Source organism: Delphinus delphis, chromosome 16, assembly GCF_949987515.2.
Source record: "Delphinus delphis chromosome 16, mDelDel1.2, whole genome shotgun sequence".
Lineage (NCBI taxonomy): Eukaryota > Metazoa > Chordata > Mammalia > Artiodactyla > Delphinidae > Delphinus > Delphinus delphis.
The window spans coordinates 73,661,908-73,687,885 of record NC_082698.1 but is presented as its reverse complement, the minus strand read 5'-3'; the positions used below and the strand labels follow the sequence as shown (position 1 = coordinate 73,687,885).

At 47.3% G+C, this 25,978-nt stretch overlaps 1 long non-coding RNA gene across 2 annotated transcripts in view; it reads right to left on the bottom strand.

Annotated features, from left to right (window-relative positions):
• Window positions 1-2,465: 2,465 nt before the first annotated feature.
• The window catches only part of LOC132439471 (uncharacterized), a 48,347-nt gene continuing 24,834 nt past the window's right edge, over window positions 2,466-25,978 (bottom strand). Inside the window, exons 1-3 of one of the 2 annotated variants that reach the window (XR_009522362.1) lie at window positions 15,346-15,451; window positions 9,757-9,912; window positions 2,466-2,721 (exon numbers count right to left, since the gene is read on the bottom strand). This is a non-coding gene — a long non-coding RNA (uncharacterized lncRNA). Of the gene's footprint in view, window positions 2,722-9,756; window positions 9,913-15,345; window positions 15,452-25,978 lie in introns of those variants that run through there. The other variant, XR_011246743.1, reaches the window with a different exon arrangement.

Genomic DNA, 25,978 nt, shown 5'->3' with positions numbered 1-25,978 from the left:
CTGGTGTCTAGCAGAAATAGATAAAGAAAATGTGATATATAAGAATGAATATTGTTCAGCCTTAAAAAAAATGACCTCTTACATTTGGGAAAACATGAATGAACCTGAAAGACATTATGCTAAGTGGAAAAAGCAACCACAAAAAGAAAACACTTTTATCTCAATTACATCTGGTATCTACTAAAGTCCAACTCACAAAACACAGCAGAATCTTGATTGTCGGGAACTTGCGTGGGAAGACAGGAGATGTTGGTGACACAATTACAAAAATTACGTTATGCAGGATGAATAAGCTCTGGGGATCTAAATACAGCCTGCTGAAACAGTTAATTATACAGGATATTGTACTTGAGATTTGCTAAGGTCCACCCGGCAGGGGTGTGGGGACAAAAGAGGCTCAGATGAAAAGGGAAGAAGGAAGTTAGGGGAGAACTCTGCAAAGGAAGAAAGCAAACAGCGATGAGCACAGTCCACCCACCAAAATACCAGGGCTTTTACAGGCTCCACTTTCAGGACCAACAGCCTTGTTTTCTAGATGCCAACACCCACGCAGGCCTGCAGCTTGACAGCTGCAATCCCATGAGTCAAGCCACGTATTTCTGGGTCCAGAGTCCTGCCTCTGGAGAAACAAAGGGCAGTCAGTCCGCAGACAGCCTGTTAGGCTGTCCCACCACTAGGCCACCCGACCAGGCTAGAAGTGCCCCCCATCAAACGCTGAAGGCAGACCTCTGTGCCCCTCTGTGAGACGAGGCAGTTTGGGTGGGAGAGTCAGAGCCGCCCGATAACCAGCACCTCCTCTCTGGTTACATCCGTGGAGTTCCGCCAACACCCACTGGTGCTCTGGCGTTCTCTAGTGGCCATCCGTTCTAACGCCAACTCTCAGCCCTTCCTCCTCTCCCTCCCCAGCCCTGGGGTCCGCACGGGCCTTGGGCACCTGCCAGACTGATTTCTTTCCTAGTCACCCTCTAAGCCCAATGAAGTGTCCTGCAGAGTTGGGTACGTCTCTCTCAGTCTTGGCTGGTGGGCTACAGATCTTTATCAGATACGTGATTGCCAAACATCTTGTACCATTTTGGAGGGTGGATTATCTTTTCCCTTTCTCCTTTATGCACAACAGTTTTTCGTTGTAAGAAGTCCAATTCATCTCTTTTGGCTTTTCTTGCTTGTGCTTTTGGTATCAGATCTAGGAAATCATTGAATCCAAGGTCATGAAGGTTTACTCTCATGTTTTCCTCTATCAATACAAGTTATATAATTTTGGTTCTTATATGTAGGTCTTTGATCCATTTTGAGTTAATTTTGTATGTGGGATGAGGTAAGAATCCAACTTCATTCTTTTGCATGTGGGCATCCAGTGGTCTTAGCACCTGTGCTAATTGTTTGGGAGAAAATATTTGCAAATGATGCAACCGACAAGGGCTTAATTTCCATAATATACAAACAGCTCATACAACTCAATAACAACCACAAAAAAACAATCCAATCAAAAAATGAGCGGAGGCTATCTGGACAGTTGAAATATGGCTGGTCCAAACTGAAACGCGCTATGAGTGAAAAATACACATCACATTTGGAAGACTTTGTAAGAAAAACAGAATGTAAAATGTATTATTGATGATTAATAAAATGATCACATGTCAGTGATAATATGTAGGGTGAGTTAGGTTAAATAAGATGTACTATTTAAATGAATTGCACCTGTTTCTTTTTACTTTTTAAATGCAGCCACTAGAAAAGTGTACGTGGGGGCAGCATGCTACTCCTTCAGGGCGGTGCTGGCCAGACCCTCTCGGCCCCTGGGTGCTCTGAAGCCAGAGTGGGAGGCTCCCGGTCAGGGATTGCTGCCCCCAGCTCTGGGAGCTGAGTGGGACCCCACCAGGGAGGGCACAGCTGGCCCTATGGCAAGAGCCTTACATGGTGCCTTCCTTCCACCCTCCCCAACCGCCTGCAAGTGTCATTATCCTAGTTTACGAAAATGAAGGGGCAGAGGCTCCGAAAGGCTCAGCAAGGGTGTGGGGAAGAAGGTAGAGACCCAGCCTGTCCACTACAGACCCTCCCACCTCAGCACACCAGTGCCTGACCTGCTTCTAGGCTGAGGTGTCTACCTCTCCCTCCCCCATAGAATTTACCCATTTCAGGTGTAAATTCAATGATTTTTAGTTAATTTGTACTGTTGAGCAACTATCACCACAATTCAGTTTTAGGGCATTTCTATCACCCCATGGGCAGTCCTTCCCCATTCCTACCCCAACCCCAGGCAACCATTAATTCCTTTGTCCCAGCACCATTTGCTGAAATGACTATCCTTTCACTCCATTGAATTGCATTGACATTTTTGTTGAAAGTCAATGAACCATAAATGTAAGGGTTTATTTCTAGACTTGTTGCCGAAATATTGGCTTCCCTGTGCACCAATGCCAGACAGAAATACAGAAATACGGAGACAGAGATTTTGGAGGAAGAGAGAGATGGCTTTATTTTTCTGCCAGGCAGAAGGGAAGACAGAAGTCTAGCGCCTCAAGAACTGTGCCCACACCCCCTTTGGGAATGGGAGAAGATTTTATATGTGGGGCTAGCAGTCCAGGGTATATGATAAGGATCAAAGTAGTGAAGGTCCTGCATTCTTCTTCTTCCTGCATTATTTCAAAACAGTCAGTGCTGGCGTCAGGCAGCCCTGTTACTGGGTCCGTTTGTCTCTGGTTATCAGCCTGCAACTTTTTTCTGAAATGCAAATGTTACAAGGGAGTGCAGGATGTAATTCACATAGTGTTAAAGAGTAATAGGTTAGTTTTGTGGAGTAAAATCTATTTACAGACACTACAGATTAGTAACAGTTAAAAAAAAAAAACTAGGGGTGATTAATTCTTTCAGGCCAGGTTATGTCTCTTCTCTAGCCTGTTCCCTTTATTTTCCTTGTTCTCAGGAGAGGGGAAACTTCATTTCTATTTTTGCTGCAACAGACTCTAGTCTGTGCCACTGATATATATGCCTATCCATATGCCAGCACCATACTGTTTTTTGTTTGTTTCTTTTTTACTGAAGCTTTATAGTAAGTTTTGAAGTCGGGAAACATAAATCCTCCAACTTTGTTCTTTTTCAAAATTCTTTTGGCTGTTTTTGCCCTAGGGGATAAGCTTGCCAATTTCTGTAAAAAGCTTCTGGGATTTTTTTAAAAGACTGCAGTGACTCTATAGATACTTCGGAGAGAATTGCCGTCTTAATCATATTGCATCTTCCAGCCCATGAACACGAACTCTCTCTCCATTTGCTCAGGTCCTTGCTGGTTTCCCTTGGCAGCATCGTGGTTGTCAGTGTGCAGGTCTTGCACTTACACTATCAGGAGTGCCAGAGAGGCTCAGGGACGGGAAGCTGGGGTGAGGGGGGGTGTACAGGGAGAGGGCACATACCCTCCTCACAAACACACACTGCAAAGTCACACCAGGACGAAATACCCCCTTATTATAACCCTGAAGGGCAGAGGGGATTTTCTTGAAAACCTAACTCTAGTAAATGGGGGTTCACCCGCACGGCAGCATCTCAGCTAAACAGATTGGTGTCCTGAAACAGAAGCCAGGTTGTTTGTTCTGTTGTCCAGAGAGCAAGGCCAAACAATGCTGAATCCCACTCACCCTCTGGTGGTGATATCGGGCACCACCGTGGCACTTGGGACCTGGCTTGGGTGGCTGAGTCTAGGCAGCCGCCACAGGCTTCTGGTCATGCGCCGGAGGGAGGGGCTGGGGAAGTGACCCCCGGCCGCTGCCTGGGGAGGGCGATCAGGTCTCAAGCCCTCCACCCCCGCCCCATGCTTCTCCACTCAGCCTGATGGAATCAGCTTCCACTCACCTTTCTTCCCACACACTCTGAGAACATTGCTAACTGAATTCTACTACAGGACACCACAAGTTTATGGCAGCGTGTTGACTAAAAGTGTTTACTGAGGGACTTCCCTGGCGGTCCAGTGGTTGAGACTCCGAGCTTCCACTGCAGAGGGCAAGAGTTTGATCCCTGGTTGGGGAAATAAGATCCCACATCTGCCAGGTGCGGCCAAATAAAATAAAGTATGATACAGATGAACTTATTTACAAAACAGAAACGGGCTCACAAACATAGAAAACAAACTCATTAAGGTTACCAAAGGGGAAAGGGGTTGGGGAGGGATAAATTAGGAGTTTGGGATTAGCAGATACAAACTACTATGTATAAAATAGATAAAAAACAAAGTCCTACTGTATAGCACAGGGAACTATATTCAATACCCTGTAATAAACCATAATGGAAAAGAACATGAAAAAGAATACATATATATACATACTAATTGAAGTAATACATATATATAAAACTGAATCATTCTGCTGTACACCAGAAACTAACACATTGTAAATCAACTATAATTAAAAAATAAATAAGAAACAAAAGTATTCTTTTTTTAAAAAAAAAACAGCCATTTATTTATTTATTTATTTAGCCCTGCCACGCAGCTTTCAGGATCTTAGTTCCCCAACCAGAGATTGAACCCGTGCCTCCTGCAGTGGAAGCACAGAGTCCTGACCACTAGACCTCCAGGGAATTCCCTATTCTAACTTTTTTTTTTTTTTTTTTTGGTGGTACGCGGGCCTCTCACTGTTGTGGCCTCTCCCGTTGCGGAGCACAGGCTCTGGACGCGCAGGCTCAGTGGCCATGGCTCACGGGCCCAGCCGCTCCGCGGCATGTGGGATCTTCCTGGACCGGGGCACGAACTCGCGTCCCCTGCATCAGCAGGCGGACTCTCAACCACTGCGCCACCAGGGAAGCCCTATTCTTACTTTTTAATGAACCTTAATTTTGAAAATTTTCTTTCACACGAAGCCACAGATACACAAATAGGAAGAACCTTAAACATAAGATATATCTGGCAGAGATTCATAAAACTTTCACTTCACAATAAATTCTAGAAAAAAAATGCTTGAAAATAATTACATTTACACTAAAGTTCTCAATCCCTAAATGGAGGTCTGCGGGAAGCCCCTCTTCGAGCCCAAATTCTATTCCATGAAACAAAGAGGAGGTGTTGCCTTGAGACCCCACTTCCCAGGTCTTCCTGGAAATGATTTTAAACTGCTTGATCTTTGAAACTCTTCAGTTTAAGATGTGCTTCTGTGCAAAGTCACCTGGAGTTGGCACTTATGTCTTGTCCTTGACCAGAGCTTACCCTGCAGCCACTAGGGGGCGGGAGTGAGGCGTTCAGGGGCTCTTGGGTACCAAGGACGCCTACGTGTGTTCCAGGCGGGTCCATGGTTTTCTGTCATTTGTCCTGCAGTTCTTGACTGCTCTCCTTGTATGTTTTTACTTGCTCAGATGGTTTTTGCTTGTTCCTTTCTATCTCTGCACTTTCTTGTGCCTTTCATTTCCCTCTTCCTTTCTGCATATCTCAGGCCTTGGCTGCTGCACATCCCAGCACTGTGCTTCCCGCTGCCTCTACCCCGTGTGCCTCTTCAGGCCCAGCGAGTGCAGCCTTGTGCCTTCTGCACGTGGCTTGACTTTATTTGAGGCCTCGTGGGTGATTCCCTAGCTGAGGCAAAGGCCCATTCTCGGCACATTCAGAAACTAGAGAACCAGTTTGGTACAGCACTGATAGGTTGTGAAGGACTTCTCCAATTCCAGGAGGCAGGCCAAAAGAGCCTCCTTGACTCAGATGTGATTTTTCTGGAAAGATTTTTATGAATACCTTCCAGGAATTGGCTTTTGGATGCCAGCCATGTGGGTTTTTAAAAAGGCAACTCTGGGGCTTCCCTGGTGGCACAGCGGTTATGAATCCGCCTGCCAATGCAGGGGACATGGGTTTGAGCCCTGGTCCGGGAAGATCCCACATGCTTCGGAGCAACTAAGCCTGTGCGCCACAACTACTGAGCCTGAGCTCTAGAGCCCGTGAGCCACAACTACTGAAGCCCACACGCCTAGAGCCCGTGCTCTGTAACAAAGAGAAGCCACCACAATGAGAAGCCCGCACACCGCGACAAAGAGTAGCCCCCGCTCGCCGCAACTAGAGAAAGCCCGCGCGCAGCAACGAAGACCCAATGCAGCCAAAAATAAATAAATAAATAAATAAATTTATTTTTTTTAAAAAAGGCAACTCTGTTGCTCTGGCCCTCTCTTCACAATCTGGCCATTTTCAAAACACATGTTGCATTTCTTTTCTTTTTAATATTTATTTATTTATTTGGCTGTGCTGGGTCTTAGTTGCGGCAGGCGGGATCTTCTATTTGCGGCATGTGGGATCTACTTCCCTGACCAGGGATCGAAACTCGGCCCCCTGCATTGGGAGCACAGAGCCTTAGCCACTGGACCACCAGGGAAGTCCCAGCACTTGTTGCATTTCTGTACGTATATTTTTAAACTTTGGCTCAGTTCGTTGTTGATTCACTCAATGTCTTAAGGAGAGTGGAGCTCCAAGAATAAAATGGTAGTATGGGGCTTCCCTGGTAGCGCAGTGGTTGAGAGTCCGCCTGCCGATGCAGGGGACGCGGGTTCGTGCCCCGGTCCGGGAAGATCCCACATGCCGCGGAGCGGCTAGGCCCGTGAGCCATGGCTGCTGAGCCTGCGCGTCCGGAGCCTGTGCTCCGCAACGGGAGAGGCCACAACAGTGAGAGGCCCGTGTACCGAAAAAAAAAAAAAAATGGTAGTAAGCACTGGCTGCCTGCGCACATCAAGAAACTGGCCCAGGCCATGGCTCCTCAGGCAGTACAGCCTTTTTAAGTCGCCCAGTCCTTCTTAACAGATGTTATTTCATTAAAAGCCCCGCCCTCGCCACAGCTCTGAAGCCTTAGGCCTCTTCTAAGCCAGAGTCAGAGGTGCTGAGTTCTCAGGCCATGTGGGTCTTCCGGTACGCCCAGTCCTCTTGCATTTCTATTCCAAGACTTGCTTCTCCACTCTCTGGTCCTCTCTGATGAGTAGTGAACGGCCTCAACTCAGTCACTCCTGTCTTTAATTCTGAGGGTCCCCTGATGGTCTCCTTTAGCTGGCATTTATTCTGCCCTTGTCAGTTGTGGGTGCCCTGTGATGGGCTCGTTATCTGATACTTGTTCTGTGTCCGCCACACATTGAGCCTGCAGTGGAGCAGCCCCTCAGTCCTGGAGCTCCCCAGTTCCTCAATGAGCCCCAGGAACCCGATGCTTCCAAAGGACCCAATGCTCCGAGGAGATCAGGGGAGAGAAGAGGCCTAGCAGAACAGCCACTCAGAAACACTTGTGGAGTGAAGACTGGCGCCCCTGCTGGTCTGACTCTGGTCCCACATCCCTGAAGCTGCACCCAGATCACAGGACCAGGTGTTTCCATGGTGATGACATACAACACTAAACTCTTATTTCTGCATCACTTCCAGGTCCCCACACCCCATCCCTAATTCAATGCTCAGGTGTCCAGATGCAATGAGGCAGAACACAAAGAAGTGGGGTTTCAAGGGTCCTGGAGAAGGGGTGGCCAGGGTACTTTTGACAGGAGGCAGAGGGCTCTGAGCTCAGGGACCATGAGCCTATGGATCAAGGCTGTAGCAACTGAGAGATCATGGATTTGGGATTTAAGGAGCTTAGACTTGGGAACATGGGTGGGAGACCCATGAGAGGGAGCCCAGAGGTTCATGAAGCCCTAAAAAGAAGAGATCTAGGACGAGCTAGTGGGGAGTCAAGGTTGGAGAGAGAACAGCTTGTCCTAAGGAAGGCCTTCTCCATCATAGAGCAGTCCTAGAACAGGCCTCCCAGCCACTGTAGATGTATGAGCAAACTCCTGAGCACTCCTGCAAGGGAATCAGTCCAGAGGGCTCAGACACTGAGTAGGGTGAGAAAGAGGCTCTTTGTAGCGACTCCCTCCTCTTTTCCCCACTGCCTGCTCCCAGAGGAAATCACTTCCGAGCAGGGTTTTTCCATCCCTGAGCTCTGCCAGGTCACGGTTCATCTCTGAGGTCCTGCCCTCTTCCCCTCATCTCTGTGTCTCCACATGTATCTCCTGTTTGCAGAGGAGACTCTATCATCTGGTGTCACTTGACACAAGATGTTTGGTCGTGCTTTTCATGGGCCTCGTGGCAACAGTCCTTCCTCAACCGTTTGTGTTGCCTTGACTTTTCTCATGTAGTGATCTCCAAAGTGATCCTTCGCTAGATTCTTTTCCTCATCTCATCTTAAAGGTGAGTTTTCCTAGACCAGATTTGCGTAGGACATTTGTGTCAGGGAGAATCAGGGCTGTGAGTGTCAGGGCTGTGTCTTAGGCTTGTATAGATTTTGTGGGGATTCAAGTTTTTGTATGTAAACATGTTTTGCACCTTAAAAGAATAAATGTCGGGCTTTCCCGGTGGCACAGTGGTTGAGAGTCCGCCTGCCGATGCAGGGGACATGGGTTCGTGCCCTGATCCGGGAAGATCCTACATGCCGCGGAGCGGCTGCGCCCATGAGCCATGGCCGCTAAGCCTGCGCGTCCAGAGCCTGTGCTCCACAACGGGAGAGGCCACAACAGTGAGAGGCCCGCGTACAGCAAAAAAAAAAAAGAATAAATATCATTATGTGTATGAGAGGTTATAAAGGCAGGGCATAAAGAGCACTAGGAAGTAGGGCCAGTGTACTACTATGTCTCAGTGGATGAAGTAGACACACCATCATGTTCAGACATCTTCTGTGTGTGCCTAAGCCTGAGTCTGTAACTCAAGGGGGCAAACCATTGGCCCCGGATGTGGCCATATCCCCCGACCCACCCGGGTGTTCACTTTGATCCTCAGTTTTAATGATTTCCTTGCTTTTCTTCCTAGTCTTACTCCCTTCGTGCCATATCCTAAGAGGCCTGGCTTCACATGCCCTGTCCACTCTCTGTCCATGGCCTTGTGCCTGTGTCTTACTCCCAGGAAATTACGATTCAGCCTCAGCCAAGGGGCCAGTCTCTTCAGACAAGCCTATCTGGTATTGTCTTTCTTATGATCAAACACTAAACTCAGAAAAAACGAATGCTGTCAACGGGGTTTTACACCCACACCATCTTGATGCTTCCTGAATAAACAAATGCCCCAGAGGTTTTTGCTCCTTCACCTGTCACCTGACACAGCAGTCGCGTGCAAGGGACCCTAGGAATAAGAGGCACGGTGCTATCCTTTACATTTAATTAGCTCCACATTTTTTATTAATGCAACATTGAAGAGCTGACCGGCTGACCTACTTATCCAGCCCACAGGGCAGGCAAAGCTCTAAAATCTAAAAGTGAAGTTCAACCTTTAGGAGGTTAATTTTGTATATGCAGAACGTGCAGAGTATGAAAAAATGTTACATTAAAAAAACATTTAGAGTCCGTGTGCTTTACAGGGTGAGTCGGAAGGCTGGCTATGTCACGGTGGTCATGCCCCTGGGGTAACCCTGAGAAGTAGTTCTGTATCAAACCTCATGAAAGCTTATTTCTTCTCTTTATCCTGATATTGTTGGTTACTATAATAATTTAACCAGGCCATTCAGTCTTGTCTTCAGCAGATGGCTTCTGCTTTCCTGCCACGCTTGCCTGAAGAACCATTTTAAGTTAAAAGCCAGAAGTTGCATGCCCAACAAAGGACCATCTCAAAGCCAGGGTGGGAAGGACTGGATTGCATACTCAGCAAATGACACTACAAAAAAGACTCATGGGTACAGGATTCTTAGCATCAACTAACATCACCTGTAAGACTGTCCCAGGGAACCGAGTGAGGGCTTCTAGGACTCTGAGTTCAGAACAGAAGCAAGCAAATCACCACGACTGTGTGTCTGGGGCACTGACCTGTGTTTCGGGAATCCATGGAGATCGGCATGTTGTTGTATCGTGCGGTGGCCCTGCCTTGTCCTCAGGGTGAGGGGGAACAGAGTCACATCTTCCGGCAACGCGCCCTCACACTGACTGATGAACTCCATCAGTACACAGCGGCGTGTCTGTGCTCTGGAGGGAAGGAAACAAAGAGAGTGATAGCCTAGAGTGCCTGCCTCCCAGCTCCCACCCACACGGTGAGACAACGGATGCCGGGCTCATGCCTGGGAGAGGTCTGCCGCTCCCGTTCCTCCCCTTCTGTCCTGCCTAAAAGGGGGTCTTCTCATCGAGAAGAAACCGTACGGACTTCCCTGGTGGCACAGTGGTTAAGAATCCACCTGCCAATGCAGGGGACACGGGTTCGAGCCCTGGTCCAGGAAGATCTCACATGCCGCAGAGCAACTAAGCCCGTGCGCCACAACTACTGAGCCTGCGCTCTAGAGCCCGCGAGCCACAACTACTGAAGTCCGTGCACCTAGAGCCCGTGCTCTGCAACAAGAGAAGCCACCACAATGAGAAGCCCGCGCACCACAACAAAGAGTAGCCCCTGCTCCTGCAACTAGAGAAAGCCCATGCACAGCAGTGAAGACTCAACGCAGCCAAAAATAAAAATAAATTTATAAAATTAAAGAAGAAGAAGAAGAAACCGTACGTTTTGAAGCAGTCCCTACTGTGGCCAGCCAGGACAATTCACTTACTCCTGGCCCTCAGCCTGCCCTTTTCCCAGGGCCAGGCAGTGAGGCAGAGAAGACGTTTGAGAGCCAAAAACCAGTGAGGTGGACCTAGGAGCCTGCTGGGATCCAGGCCGAGTGTGTGGACCTGAGTGAGGACCCCTGAGTTCACGCCCCAGCTCTGCCACAAGCTGGCTGTGGCCTCGCTGCGTTTCTCTGCTTCCAATCTATAGAATAATGATGAGAGAGCCTCCTCCCTCGGCTTGTTATGAACCTTAAATGAATTAATATGTTCAAAGAACTTAGAAGAGCACAGCTTCGTGAGTGCCCATGGTGTTAGCTCTCATTTTCACTCGGAGACCTCAGGGAAGCTCGTTCCTTTGAGCTTTGGTGACCGCTGTCCATCTCAGCCCTGACCTGAAGATCAAATGAGATCATAGGTAAGAGCTTCGTCAAGGGCCACTTGACCATACCGGAGTAGGCTCGTGAAGTCATTATGGTACGTTTCTGTAGCTTCCCTAGAACAATGGCGTTCCCTTCCCCCGCAGTGCTATGCTCCTGCCAGAGCCTCCTTGGGCCCCTCCCTGCTGCAGGACCTGATGTTCCTGTCTCAGTTTTTGCCTCCAGTTCTTCAGGGCAGAATTTCTGCTCCCCCAGGAGCAGCGGGGGTGAGCAGACAGCCGTGGGTGAGTTTCACTCCATGTTGTTAGCCCTGAGGGTAAAGTCTGGGCAATGGGATGGAAGTGGGTCCCAGTCCTTGCTCAGAGAGCTATTTGCCTGGCACATTGCTAAGCATTCCTCATAACTGATGCCTGTATTAGAAGTGCTCTAGTGTCTATCATTTGGGAATTATAAAACAACAATGTCCTCTACTAACATTTACATTTTACTACACTGTGAAATAACATTTTAGTGAATATCCTTGTCAATAATTCTCTGTGCATGTCCTTGTTTCTTAGAATAAATTTTTAGTAATAGAAGTATTGAGCGAATGTAATAATTTTAATACTTATAGCCAAATAAGACTTCCAAACAGGTTGCTACCAATTTACCCTCTTACCAGCAGCAAATTAACATTCCTGTTTCCTGAGCCCTTACCAAACGCATATTTCATAGTCTCTATCTCTCTATATATCATTGCCAGTTTCATAGATGAAAAATTATCTCTGTGAAGTATAAAAGTTCCTATAAAAATACGGTAGCTCTTTTTTCTTTTTAAAATTTATTTATTTATTATTTTTGGCTGCGTTGGGTCTTCGTTGCTGTGCGCAGGCTTTCTCTAGTTGCGGCAAGTGGGGGCTACTCTTCATTGTGGTGCGTGGGCTTCTGATTGCAGTGGCTTCTCTTGTTGCGGAGCATGGGCTCTAGGCCTGCGGGCTCAGTAGTTGTGGCTCGCAGGCTCTAGAGCACAGGCTCAGTAGTTGTGGCACATGGGCTTAGTTGCTCAGCGGTATGTGGGATCTTCCCGGACCAGGGCTCGAACCCATGTCCCCTAAATTGGCAGGCGGATTCTTAACCACTGTGCCACCAGGGAAGTCCAGTAGCTCTATTTTTAATGATCCAGCAATCCCACTCCTGGAAATATATCCGGAGAAAAACATAATTTGAAAAGATACATGCACCCCAATGTTCACTGCAGCACTACCTACAATAGCCAGGACATGGAAGTAACCTAAATGTCCATCAACAGAGGAATGGAAAAAGATGTGATACATATATACAATGAAATATTACTCAGCCATAAAAAGAACAAGATAATGCCATTTGCAGCAACATGGATGGACCTAGAGATTGTCATACTGAGTGAAATAAGTCAGACAGAGAAAGACAAATATTATATGATATCACTTCTGTGTGGAATCTAAAAAAAGGGTACAAATGAACTTATCTACAAAACAGAAATAGAGGGGCTTCCTTGGTGGCACAGTGGTTGGGAATCCGCCTGCCAATACAGGGGACACAGGTTCGAGCCCTGGTCCGGGAAGATCCCACATGCCGCGGAGCAACAAAGCCCGTGAGCCACAACTACTGAGCCCACGTGCCGCAACTGCTGAAGCCTGTGCGCCTAGAGTCCGTGCTCTGCAACAAGAGAGGCCACTGCGGTGAGAAGTCCGTGCACCGCAACAGAGAGTAGCCCCTGCTCACTGTAACTAGAGAAAAGCCCACACGCAGCATGGAAGAACCAACACAGCCAATAAATAAATAAATAAATAATTAAAAAAAACAACAAACAGAAATAGAGTCACAGGTGTAGAAAACAAAGTAATGATTACTCGGGGGTAAGAGGAGGGAAGGATAAATTGAGAGATTTGGTTTGACATATACACATTACTATATATAAAATAGATAACTAATAAAGACCTACTGTATAGCACAGTGAACTCTACTCAATACTCTGTAATGGCCTATATGGGAAAAGAATCTAAAAAAGAGTGGATATATGTACATGTATAAATGATTCACTTTGCTGTACACCTGAAACTAACACAACGTTGTAAATTGGTTGGCTATTGCCAGAATGCTGTGTAACAAACAGCCACAAAGTCTCCACGGCATATAAGACTTTGTTCCACATTCATGCACCCTGGGGTGGCTGGACCTCAGCCAATAGGGTGTGCTCAGGTCTGCTCCCTGGGTCTCTAATTATCCTGGGACCAATGGGCAATCTGCATACATTCTACTGCTGGCAATGGCAGAAACACATGAGAACAAGCTTCTGCTCACATCACAGCCACAGGAGTTTCAAAACAAGTCACCTACCAAGCCCAATGTCAAGGGACAGAAAGTCCTTGCTACTCACCATGATGTCATCTTGGCTGGAGGCCACTACTGCAGTAAAGTGAAGCATCCAGACCAGTAATTCCACCACAGCTGTGAAGCTGAACACTACCTTACATGCTTATTTGTGGTATTGCTTCCTTCAGAGTATTACCTATTTGGGAGTGCCTTGGACCAGGGGTCAGGTTTAGATATAATGATCAGGGAAGGTAAGTCATGCAGCAAAAATGAGCTTGTAAAGCCAGGAGAACTTCAAGGGGCCAGTGTGAGCAGGAACAAGGAAGCGTGGGGTTGGGTAGGGCGTGGGCAGTTCATAGTGACGTGCGCCAAAATGTGGGGAGAGTTGATTGGGATCCAGAGCAGCAACAGGGGGATCCCTTCTTAGGCTCTTGCAGTAGTTCAGAGCAGGAGCAGTGGAGGCGGAGGGTAGATATGGGATTTAAATGTAGACTAGGTAGAGAGAAATGGGGGTCAGGCCTGGGCCTCCAGGGCAGGGTACCTCCTTTACTGAAATGGGGAATACTGATGAATGATAATGCTTTTTGAGGCGTGGTGATCAGTAGTTCTATTTTGAATGTGCTCAATTTGAGATAGTTATTAGACATCCAAGCGTGGATGTATATGAGGTAGTCAGCTGCTTAGCCTTGTGTCCAGAAAAACGGACTGGAGACAGTGGTTTGGAGAGTCAGCACACAGAATTTAAAGCCATAACTTCACTTACAAGGATAAAGAGAAAAAAAGGAAGAGTCCAAGGGCTGAGCCAATGGCACTGCCATCACCCCAGGTGGCGGTGAGATTCGGGAGTGGGGCCTCTTGAGAAAGGACCAAGGAGGGCTTCCCTGGTGGCGCAGTGGTTGAGAGTCCGCCTGCCGATGCAGGGGACGCGGGTTCGTGCCCCGGTCCGGGAAGATCCCACATGCCGCGGAGCGGCTAGGCCCGTGAGCCATGGCCGCTGAGCCTGTGCATCGGGAGCCTGTGCTCCGCAATGGGAGAGGCCACAACAGTGAGAGGCCCGCGTACCAAAAAAAAAAGGACCAAGGAATGCCACCTCAATACAAGTGAGGAAAGGGTGATAAATGGAATATTGCCTGCCACATCAGTAAACAAAGGATGTCACAGTCATCAGCGATTGCAGCCCTCCAGCGTGAGCTTGTGAGCCCTGAGGAAACTCGGGAAGGAAAGAATATCTACCACCTGGCAGCCATCAGACTGCAGCCACTCCCTAGACTGAGCCCTGAAGAAACTCAGGATATGAAAACACAGGATCCTGGCCCCAGATAGCTGAGGTGCATATCAAAGATATGACGGCAGTGAGCCCAGACTCTGGCATCTTCCCATACCTAGAAAAGCACGAAATTCCTCAACTTGACATATCTGGGTTTCTTTAATTAACAGTCCTCTTTTGACGTTCAGACTACCTGCCTTTGTTGCAAAACTCATATATAACCTGCCCCCGCCTCCTCGGAGCAGTTCTCCCAGGGTTACTTGAGATGCTGCCTCCCCGGCTTGAAGTCCTAAAACTTCCCGCTGAATAAAACATAACTCTGAACTTTTAGGTGGTGAATAATTTTTTAGTCGACAAGGGCTTCAAGGAAGAGGGAAGGTGAGGTAAACTGGAAAGCTTGGAGATGTGGTGAGAGGGAGAGGGCTGAAACGGGGATTTCTGGTGCTGGGCTTGGCTAGTTTAGCCTCTTAACGGCTGTAAGCAAGGCTCCGAGTCCGCTTCTCCAAGAGGCTCTTCCTTCCCCGCATGGTCGTGGATGGCGCCACAGCGCCTCACATCATTTAACGAGGACAAAACTCTCCCAGACCACACACACCCCAGTCCCAAATCTCTGGTCCTATGGTCAGAACTGGGCCAGGCTGCCTCTGTCCCTGACAAAGGGCAAGGCCCTCAAGAGGCTCCGTTCTCCGTGCACTTTGCTCAGAGAGCCCAACCAATGTTATTACAGCTTTGTTTTGGGGGACAAGGAGAGGCCAGGGTACCTATGAGAAGCTGACTGAACCAGAAGACACATGAGGCGGAGCCAAAATTTTCACAAACCAACAAGGAGGGGTGCGGGGGAGGGACGGGGCGCTTTGAAGAATCTGTCTTCCCGCAATCTCAGCCCCTCACCTGTTCCTAGTGTACCTGTGCCGGTCTCCCCGCGTGAGGTGGCCAGGAAAGTCCGGCTCTCTCCACCCAGGCTGCTTAACGTCATCATGGGAACACCGTGGGCGGGGCTGCGAAGCGGTTATTGTGACGCTCCAGGATCGGAGCCTCCGATTGGCTGGTAGGGCGGGGGGCGGGGCCAGCTGGGAGGGGTGGGGCTGAGAGGCCTGGAGGTGCCAGGTGGGCGGTGGCCGGGAAGAGACCTGTGGATCTAAGGCTCAGGTAAAAACCTCATTGCTGGGGCCTTGCAAAGATAGAGGAAGATGAGACTTCCCTGGTGGCACAGTGGTTCAAGCCCTGGTCCGGGAAGACCCTACAGGCCTCTAAGCCCCCGTGCCTGGAGCCCGTGCTCCGCAACAAGAGAAGCCACCGCTATGAGAAGCCTGCGCACCACAACGAAGCGTAGCCCCCGCTCTCCGCAACTAGAGAAAGCCCGCGTGCACCAAAGAAGACCCAACGCAGCCAAAAAAAAAAGATAGAGGAAGATGTATGTCCCTTCTTGCCACTTTATTGGGGCTGCACAGGGACTGAACAAAAATACCCTCCTGCTGGCCACTCCCGATCCGCCCACACTCCGCAAAGAAACTTTTTCTGTAGAACCCATGAAACAGCGAGAAGCAGAGAGCCAAAGACAACCACGGATATTGTTCATCTTTCTCTCAGCCTTCCCCAAAAGGACCAACAGCTGTTTGCCAGCGTCAGTACTGTGCATTAGAGAGAGATAATCATACTTTTCAGGGATTACTGGACACTGGCTCTGAACTAATTTCTGAAGACTCACCATTCAGAGACTAGGGGCTAATGGAGCACAGGTGATCCATGAAGATTTAGCTCAGGTCCACTCACAGAGGGTCCCTGATGCCACCCTATGGTTATTTGCCCAGTTTCAGAATTGGAATAGACATACGCAGCAACTGACAGAATCCTCACATTGGTTTTCTGATCTGTGGAGTGAGGACTGTTATGGTAGGAAAGGCCAAGTGGAAGCTACTAGAACTGCCTCTACCTAGGAAAACAGTAAACCAAAAATACTGTGTTCCTGGAAGGACGGACTTGAAGGATCCTGGAGTGATGATTCCCACCTACAGACCCATTCAACTCACTCATTTGGCCTATGCAAAAGACAGGTGGACCCTGGAGAATGATAGTGAACTTAGTTGTTCATTTTTTCCTGGAGGGAGAAAAGGCCAGAGGTACGAGTCTGCTGATTCATGGGCCATGGCCAATGTTTGGCTGAATGCTCAAGGATTTAGAAGGAACACAATTGGAATATTGGTGACTGTGAAGTTTGGGGAGGAGGTATGTGGATAGACTTCTCTGAACAGGCAAAAAAACCCACATTTGTGTCCTGTGTGAATGCTCACCAAAGGGTGACCTCAGCAGAGGAGAATTTTAATAATCAAGGGGATAGGATGATCCATTCTGTGGTTACCACTCAGCCTCTTTCCTCAGCCACCCCTGTCATCACCCAATAGACTCATAAGCAAAGTGGCCACAGTGGTAGGGATGGAGGTTATGTATGGGCTGAGCATCGTAGACGTCCACCCACCAAGGCCAACCTGGCTACAGCCACTGGTGAGCACCCAACTTGCCAGCAGCAGAGACCAATACTGGTTCCCCAGTATGACACCATTCCCCAAGTTGATTATGTTGGACAGCTTCCATCATGGAAGGAATAGCACTTTGATCTTACTGGAATAGACACTTCATCTGGATATGGACTCTCCTTTCCAAAGAGGGTTCTAGCTGTTCCACTGTGGCAGTTGAAAGATGGCCATGAATTCTTCGGAACTTCTCCCATACTGAAGTGGGGTCTGTGTGCCCTGCCGTTAGATCTGGGCAGGCTCTTTAACTGTTTTGACTAATAGAATACAGAGGAAGTGATGCTAGGCCACCTTGGGTCTCAGGGTTTTATAAGCTTCCACTTTATGTCTCTCAGAACACTCAGCCTTGGGATTCTCAGCTGCCAGGTAAGAATTCTTACTACCCTTCTGGAGAGACCATGTTGAGAGGCCCTGAAACCTCATAGAGAGGGAACTCACTGAGACCAGCTTCTGGCCTTCTCCACCAAAGCACCAGGCATGTGAATGAAGCCATCATGGGCCCTCAAGACCACCCCAGCCATGAGCTGAAAACTGAGTAACCCCAATGCACCCTCACGGAGCAAGAGAAGTGGCCGCCCTGGGAGTTCCCTGGCGGTCCAGTGGTTAGGACTTGGCCCTTTCACTCACGAAGCCCAGGTCTGATCCCTGGTCAGGGAAGTAAGATTCCGCAAGCTGTACGTCATGGCCAAAAAAAAAAAAAAGAGAGAGAGAGAAGTGGCCACCTGATAATCAAAGATGCCACTATGGATAACCAAAACAAACAGATTCTATGTTCACCACTGACAGCAGAGTTGGAGATGGGGCTGCATTTTCCATGGTGCTGGGCTGGCAGAGAGAGAACTCAGCTCATGGGCAGAGGGCCTGCGATAGGAACAGAGTCTTCCTTTGTCCTCGTTCATGGCTGGAAACACAGATGAAAGAGAAGGTTTGTCCCCTCAAAGAGCTCACATAAAAATAGCTGACACTGATTACCACCTCCCACCCATCACAAGTTCTTTAAACCTTCCTCCAAACACTGTGATGTGAGTAGCATTGTGAGCAGATGGGGAAAACGAGGCCCAGAAACATTAATTTATGCAAGGACACAGGTATTGATTGAACCAGGATTCAAACCCAACAGACAATCTGTCTCCAGAGTGCCCCCTCTCACCCTTCAGGCTTCACCAGCTTTAGCTGGGGATGAGGCCTGAAAAGGAAGGGACTGGGCGGGATGGGAAGGAATCAGGTGGGTTGACACAGAATGGAGAGAAAAGATGCTCATAAACAGATGGAAAGGCTGGCTGGAGAAAGTGGGAGAATCTAGCAAGGGAAGGGTTAGCATGGAATAGGAAGAGACAGAGGAAGGACAACCAATTTGTGATCAGACTGAACAGAGTACGGAGGCCCAGGAGGAAGGAAGGGCTATGTGGCTAGCAGAGGGACGCAGGAAGAGAGAAAAGGCCCTGACTCAGGGCAGCAAGCATAGTGAGCTGGCATTCCTTGGGCTCAGGTTGGCCCCAGCCCCTCTGGGCACTCAGGCTCCTCAGATGGTGACCCCTCTCTCTGCCTGTTGGCCTCTTGGCATAAAGAATCCAAAGTCAATAGGGGGGACTTCCCTGGTGGCACAGTGGTTGAGAGTCCACCTGCCAATGCAGGGGACACGGGTTCGAGCCCTGGTCCGGGAAGATCTCACATGCCGCAGAGCAACAAAGCCCATGTGCCACAACTATTGAGCCCGTGTGCCACAACTACTGAAGCCCGCGTGCCTAGAGCCCGTGCTCCACAACAAGAGAAGCCACCACAATGAGAAGCCCGCACACCGCAACGAAGAGTAGACCCCACTCACCACAACTAGAGAAAGCCCACGTGCAGCAACAAAGACCTAACAACGAAGACCCAATGCAGCCAAAAATAAATTTTTTTTAAAAAGTCAATAAGGGGCAGTCATGGCTTCACATTTGCTGATGAAGTCATCTTTCTCTGGAGCCAGGATCTCTAGGCTTTTGGGGACTAAAACTGAGACAGAAACTCTAAATCCCCTAAGTGTGTCACTGAGAGCAAGGGCCACACCTCCTTTTACCCCTTGGTCCTCTACGCATTGGGGGTGACACAGCCTCATATAATGGGAGTGACTAAGGAGGATGGCACACCACCCTTGCAGGATTAGTCTCTTAGCTGATGCCTTAACCACCCTATGAAAAGGTTCCAGCCTACCGTTGGGCTGGCACTTGCTGGGTATGGTAGATGATGGAACCAGTACATGGGGACTTGCCCACTGCCACACCCTTTTTGCTGTAAAGTAGGTTCCTTAGTCCAATTCCTTAGTTATGCAGAATCCCACATAACTTGACGGTTTAAATACTGTCTATGTCCTTGGAGAGTGGAGAAGGCAAACTCACACTCAATATGTGTCAGCTCCAGTCAATATGGTCACTGTCCTCCAGAGTGAAGGGATCCAGAGTAATCAACCTGTCACCAAGTAGCTGGTTCATCTCCTCGAGGACCAGGGCAATATTGCAGGCTCAGTGTTATCCTCTGTTGCTGGCAGGCTGGACAGTGGGCCATGGTGGCATCCAGGCCAGCCTTGGTGACTGGGAGCCTGTGCTGTTGGGTCCATGTACACCTCACCCCTGGCACCATGGCTGCCTTGCTCACATGCACATTGTGCCAGTGCTGGCTGATGCCAGTGCATGAGTCTGCTGTCTACATGGCTCCTAAAGCTTCCTCCATGGGAATGTGACACTCGGACCTTCACACACCGGCTGCAGCAGGTCTTCACTTTGCTTCATCTTGTCTGTCACTTTCCTAGAGATGCCAGAAAAAATTACCACAAACTTACTGACTTAAAAGAACAGAAATTGGACTTCCCTGGTGGCACAGTGCTTAAGAATCACTTGCTAATGCAGGGGACACGGGTTCGAGCCCTGGTCCAGGAAGATCCCACATGCCGTGGAGCAACTAAGCCTGTGTGCCACAACTACTGAGCCTGCGCTCTAGAGTCCGCAAGCCACAACTACTGAAGCCTGCGTGCCACGATTACTGAAGCCTGCGTTCCTAGAGCCCATGCTCTGCAACAAGAGACACCACCACAATGAGAAGCCCGTGCATCGCAACAGAGAGTAGCCTCCGCTCACCACAACTAGAGAAAGCCCACGCACAGCAACAAAGACCCAACGCAGACAAAAGTAAATATAAAAATAAATACATCTTAAAAAAAAAAAAAGACTCCACGCTTCCACTGCAGAGGGTGAGGGTTCGATCCCTAGTCAGGGAACTAAGATCCCTCATGCCACACAGCGTGGCCAAAAAAAAAAAGTCAAAAGACTGACCATGCCAGTCTTGGCAAGGATGTGGAGAAATTGGAATGTTATATGCTACTGGTGGAAGGTAAAATGATGCAACCACTTTAGAAAACAACTTGGTGGGTTTTTATGAAGTTAATCATAAACATACTCAGAGGCCAGACAGCAGAAGCAAGAAGAACTACAATCCTGCAGCCTGAGGAACAAAAACCACATTCACAGAAAGACAAGATGAAAAGGCAGAGGGCTATGTACCAGATGAAGGAACAAGATAAAACCCCAGAAAAACAACTAAATGAAGTGGAGATAGGAAACTTTCCAGAAAAAGAATTCAGAATAATGATAGTGAAGATGATCCAGGACCTCGGAAAAAGAATGGAGGCAAAGATCGAGAAGATACAAGAAATGTTTAACAAAGATCCAGAAGAATTAAAGAACAAACAAACAGAGATGAACAACACACTAACGGAAGTGGAAAATACAGTAGAAGGAATCAACACCAGAATAACTGAGGCAGAAGAATGGATAAGTGACCTGGAAGACAGAATGGTGGAATTCACTGCTGCAGAACAGAATAAAGAAAAAAGAATGAAAAGAAATGAAGACACCCTAAGAGACAACTGGGACAACATTAAACTCAATAACATTCGCATTATAGGGGTCCCAGAAGGAGAAGAGAGAGAGAAAGGACCTGAGAAAATATTTGAAGAGATTATAGTCAAAAACTTCCACTATTATTCAACATAGTTTTGGAAGTCCTAGCCATGGCAATCAGAGAAGAAAAAGAAATAAAAGGAATACAGATTGGAAAAGAAGAAGTAAAACTGTCACTGTTTGCAGATGACATGATACTATACATAGAGAATCCTAAAAATGCCACCAGAAAACTACTAGAGCTAATCAATGGATTTGGTAGAGTAGCAGGATACAAAATTAATGCACAGAAATCTCTTGCATTCCTATACACTAATGATGAAAAATCTGAAAGAGAAACTAAGGAAACACTCCCATTTACCACTGCAACAAAAAGAATAAAATACCTAGGAATAAACCTACCTAGTGAGACAAAAGACCTGTATGCAGAAAACTATAAGACACTGATGAAAGAAATTAAAGATGATACCAACAGATGGAAAGAAATACCATGTTCTTGGATTAGAAGAATCAATATTGTGAAAATGACTATGCTACCCTAAGCAATCTACAGATTCAATGCAATCCCTATTAAATTACCAATGGCATTTTTTAGAGAACTAGAACAAAAAATCTTAAAATTTATATGGAGACACAAAAGACCCCAAATAGCCAAAGCAGTCTTGAGGGAAAAAAGCAGAGCTGGAGGACTCAGACTCCCTGACTTCAGACTATACTACAAAGCTACAGTAATCAAGACAATATGGTACTGGCACAAAACAGAAATATAGAACAATGGAACAGGATACAAAGCCCAGAGATAAACCCATGCACCTATGGTCAACTAATCTATGACAAAGGAGGCAAGGATATACAATGGAGAAAAGGCAGTCTCTTCAATAAGTGGTGCTGGGAAAACTGGACAGCTACACATGAAAGAATGAAATTAGAACACTCCCTAATACCATACACAAAAATAAACTCAAAATGGATTTGATACCTAAATGTAAGACTGGACACTATAAAACTCTTAGAGGAAAACATAGGAAGAACACTCTTTGACATAAATCATAGCAAGATCTTTTTTGATCCACCTCCTAGAGTAATGGTAATAAAACCAAAAATAAACAAATGGGACCTAATGAAACTTAAAAGCTTTTGCAAAGCAAAGGAAACTACAAACAAGATGAAAAGACAACCCTCAGAATGGGAAAAAAATATTTGCAAACGAATCAACGGACAAAGGATTAATTTCCAAAATATATAAACAGCTCATGCAGCTCAATATTAAAAGAACAAAAAACCCGGGGCTTCCCGGTGGTGCAGTGGTTGAGAGTCCACCTGCCGATGCAGGGGACATGGGTTTGTGCCCCGGTCCAGGAAGATCCCACATGCCACGGAGCGGCTGGGCCCGTGAGCCATGGCCGCTGAGCCTGCGCGTCCGGAGCCTGTGCTCCACAACGGGAGAGGCCACAACAGTGAGAGGCCCGCACACCGCAAAAAAAAAAAAAAAAAAAAAAAAAGGGCAGAAGACCTAAATAGACATTTCTCCAAAGAGGACATATGGATGGCCGAGAAGCACATGAAAACTGCTCAACATCACTAATTATTAGAGAAATGCAAATCAAAACTACAATGAGGTATCATCTCACACCAGTTAGAATGGGCATCATCAGAAAATCTACAAACAACAATTGCTGGAGAGGGTGTGGAGAAAAAGGAACCCTATTGCACTGTTGGTGAGAATGTAAATTGATACAGCCACTATGGAGAACACTATGGAGGTTCCTTAAAAAACTAAAAATAGAATTACCAAATGACCCAGCAATCCCACTACTGGGCATATACCCAGACAAAACCATAATTCAAAAAGACACATGCACCCCAATGTTCATTGCAGCACTATTTACAATAGCCAGGTCATGGAAGCAACCTAAATGCCCATCAACAGATGAATGGATAAAGAAGATGTGGTACATCTATACAATGGAATATTACTCAGCCATAAAAAGGAACGAAATTGGGTCATTTGTAGAAACACAGATGAATCTAGAGACTGTCATACAGAGTAAAGTAAGTCAGAAAGAGAAAAATAAATATCGCATATTAATGCATATATGTGGAGCCTAGGAAAATGGTACAGATGAACCAGTTTGCAGGGCAGAAATTGAGACACAGATGTAGAGAACAAACGTATGGACACCAAGCGGGGAAAGTGGCAGGGGGTGGTGTGGTGGTGTGATGAATTGGGAGGCTGGAATTGACATGTATACACTGATGTGTATAAAATGGATGATTAATAAGAACCTGCTGTATTAAAAAAAATCATACACATACTATATGCCTCAGTCATTCCACCCCTTAATATTTACTCCACTTTAATGAAAACATACATCCACACTAGATTTATACACTAATATTGATAGCAGCTTTATTTGTAATAGCCAAAACCTAGAAACAACTCAAATGTCCATCAATGGAAGAACGGATAAATAAAGTATGGCCTATCCATGCAATGGAATCTTATTCAGCAATAAAGAGTGAACTATTGATACAGTAACATGGATGAATCTCAAAGTAATTATGCTGATGGAAAGAAGCCGAACAAAAGAGTATATATTATATGATTCCATCTAAATAAAATTCTAGAAAATGCCAACTAATCTATAGTGGCAGAAAGCACACCAGAGGTTGCCTGGGGACTAGCATTGAGAGGTAGGTGAAAAGGGAGGGATGGATTATAAGAGAGACCAAGGAAACTTTTGAGGTGATGGGTATGTTCATTATCTTGATTTCATGGATATATACACATGACAAAACTCTTCAAATTTTACACTTTAAATTTGGGTAGTTTATTGTCTGTCAAATATACCTGAATGAAGTTATAAGAATAAAAGACTTCACTGATGTGAGACCCCCTGAATCTTTGTAGAATTCATCTCCACCCTTCTGGAATACAAGGCTTCCAACATCCTTCCACACTTCTTGGTCTTCTAGGCCAGTCAACTGATGACACTGATGCTGTCAAACAGTGGATGAATGCGGTGGGCTATGGAATGCCCAGATATTCCAGGTCCTTTGACTCTATATCTTGATAGAGGGAGAATTAACATATCTCTGGGGCAACACTTTACATGTATGGTACCGTCCACTACTAGCGACTGTCCACTGTTCCTGGCCTTCCTTCCAGATACGGATGGTAAGGAGTGGATTTTGCCAAAAGTGCTGTGAACTGTGTGACTAAGAAAACAGTAATCTGCTCCAGCAAAGATAATACATCTGGCACAAAAGCTACAATTGGGCCACTACCTGGTTGAGTAGTGGTGGTCCACTGTCATCCTCCAAGATCTAGCTGGTTTTTGTAGCGGTCATTAAATGGGAATTAGATGGGAAGCACCAACCTCCATCTTTTTGGTCTTCTGGTCAGGTTTGGGGTTGGGGGAAGCAGATTTCAGAGATTTTCACTTGGACTCCCCCAACTATGATAGCACATAACCCACAGTGGGCCAAGGGACCAATGTGATTGTTCTCCGAGTATCAGATATGTCTATTCCAATCATGCATTCGGCACCTGGGAGAATGATCTCTGGAGGGTCCTTGGACACAGTGGACCTACTGGAAGCCAGACTTGGGCCAGGACTCTATTTATCACCTAGCTCTCAAATGCCCCCAACAAAAACAGGGGGCCACAGTGATGTTTTGGGTCCCCAGGTATCAATGTTAACTTGGACTCTGTGTCCAACAGTCCTTGAAATGTTTAGATTCCCTTTCACGCAGTGGATGGTAACTCAAGTAAACAACCATAGGTGTTTTGGGGAAGAACAGGGGAATCATTACTACACACCCCGCTGTGGGGTCACAGGGTCCTTCCTACTGGAGACCCAGCCTCTCCTTTGGGCACTGGGGTCCAGGAAGGAGACTTATTGAGTTGGCTCCCCTCAGCCTCATGCTTATTTATCTCTGATTTCTGTTGATTGTGTAGATTAAGCAGTAACTTCACTGGCTGCCCATCTGTGTTGGCCCTGGGGATAACTTGCTGCGTCAATCACCTGCATCACTCTCTGCAGTTCGGGTCTCCCCGGCTGCCACACTGATTCTCATCATAATTGAGCCCACCTTTCCTCTGAAGTTTAAGCACAGCCCCCTGGTTTCTATGGCTTCGAGCCCTCCTGCTGGTGAGTAGAAAGAACCACTCTAGCACGGCCACTTCACTTCTTCCACTGTCTTCCACAGCACTCTGGCATCTCCACTGCTTCCTCCAAGCTTCCAGGAGCTCCAAGGAGCGTGTTGGCACCATCTCCTGGGTCCTCCCAGGATACTACATCCTCTATCATGGAAGAGTGCTCTCACATTAACAAACTCTGCCTGATACACCTTTAGGTTCTGCCCCCTCCCCATCTGGACCCAGCACCCTCCGGACTCCACCACATACTCTCCCAGTCACCTTGGCCAAGTCCTGTAAGCTCTCCAGAGCTTGGTCCTTTTCCTTTCTTACCAAGTCCAGCTCTTCTACAGCCAAGTTTAGTTGAGTCTCAATTCAAGTTCTTGGTGTTGTTGCCAGGAGAGGGGAGGGATGGAGCCTGAGGGGAGGTGATGCACTTCTGCAGGTGCAGAGGGTTCGTGGAAATCTGAATACAACTGTCTGCTCAGATGTCCCCATGCTAAGCCTCAGGGAACTTCTGTCCCAACACAGGAGGGAAACTTGCCAAGGCTGAGAGTTCTGTGTCTGCTCCAGCTCTAATTAAGCCCTGGGCCCGATTCTCAGCATTTTCAGCCCTCTAGCAGCAGGAAGTAGAGTCTCTTTCAACACAGCCTGGAAGGCCCTCTGACTTTGCCACTTCACTATGCGTTCGTTGGTGATGAGTCATGCTTAGCTTTTCATTGTCTTTTCCCAGTCAATGGTCTCAACAGCAGTCATCCGGTTTCAGACCTTATAATTAGTCCTTCCCCAGAACCTCTCAGAAGCCTGAGATATTGTGTCCCCAGTGCATTTTTTTCCCATTCCAATTCACCCCCTGTGAAAGTGTTAACAAGTTCACCTCTTCCCAGCATGCCAGGGGCATCAATACACCCCCAGCA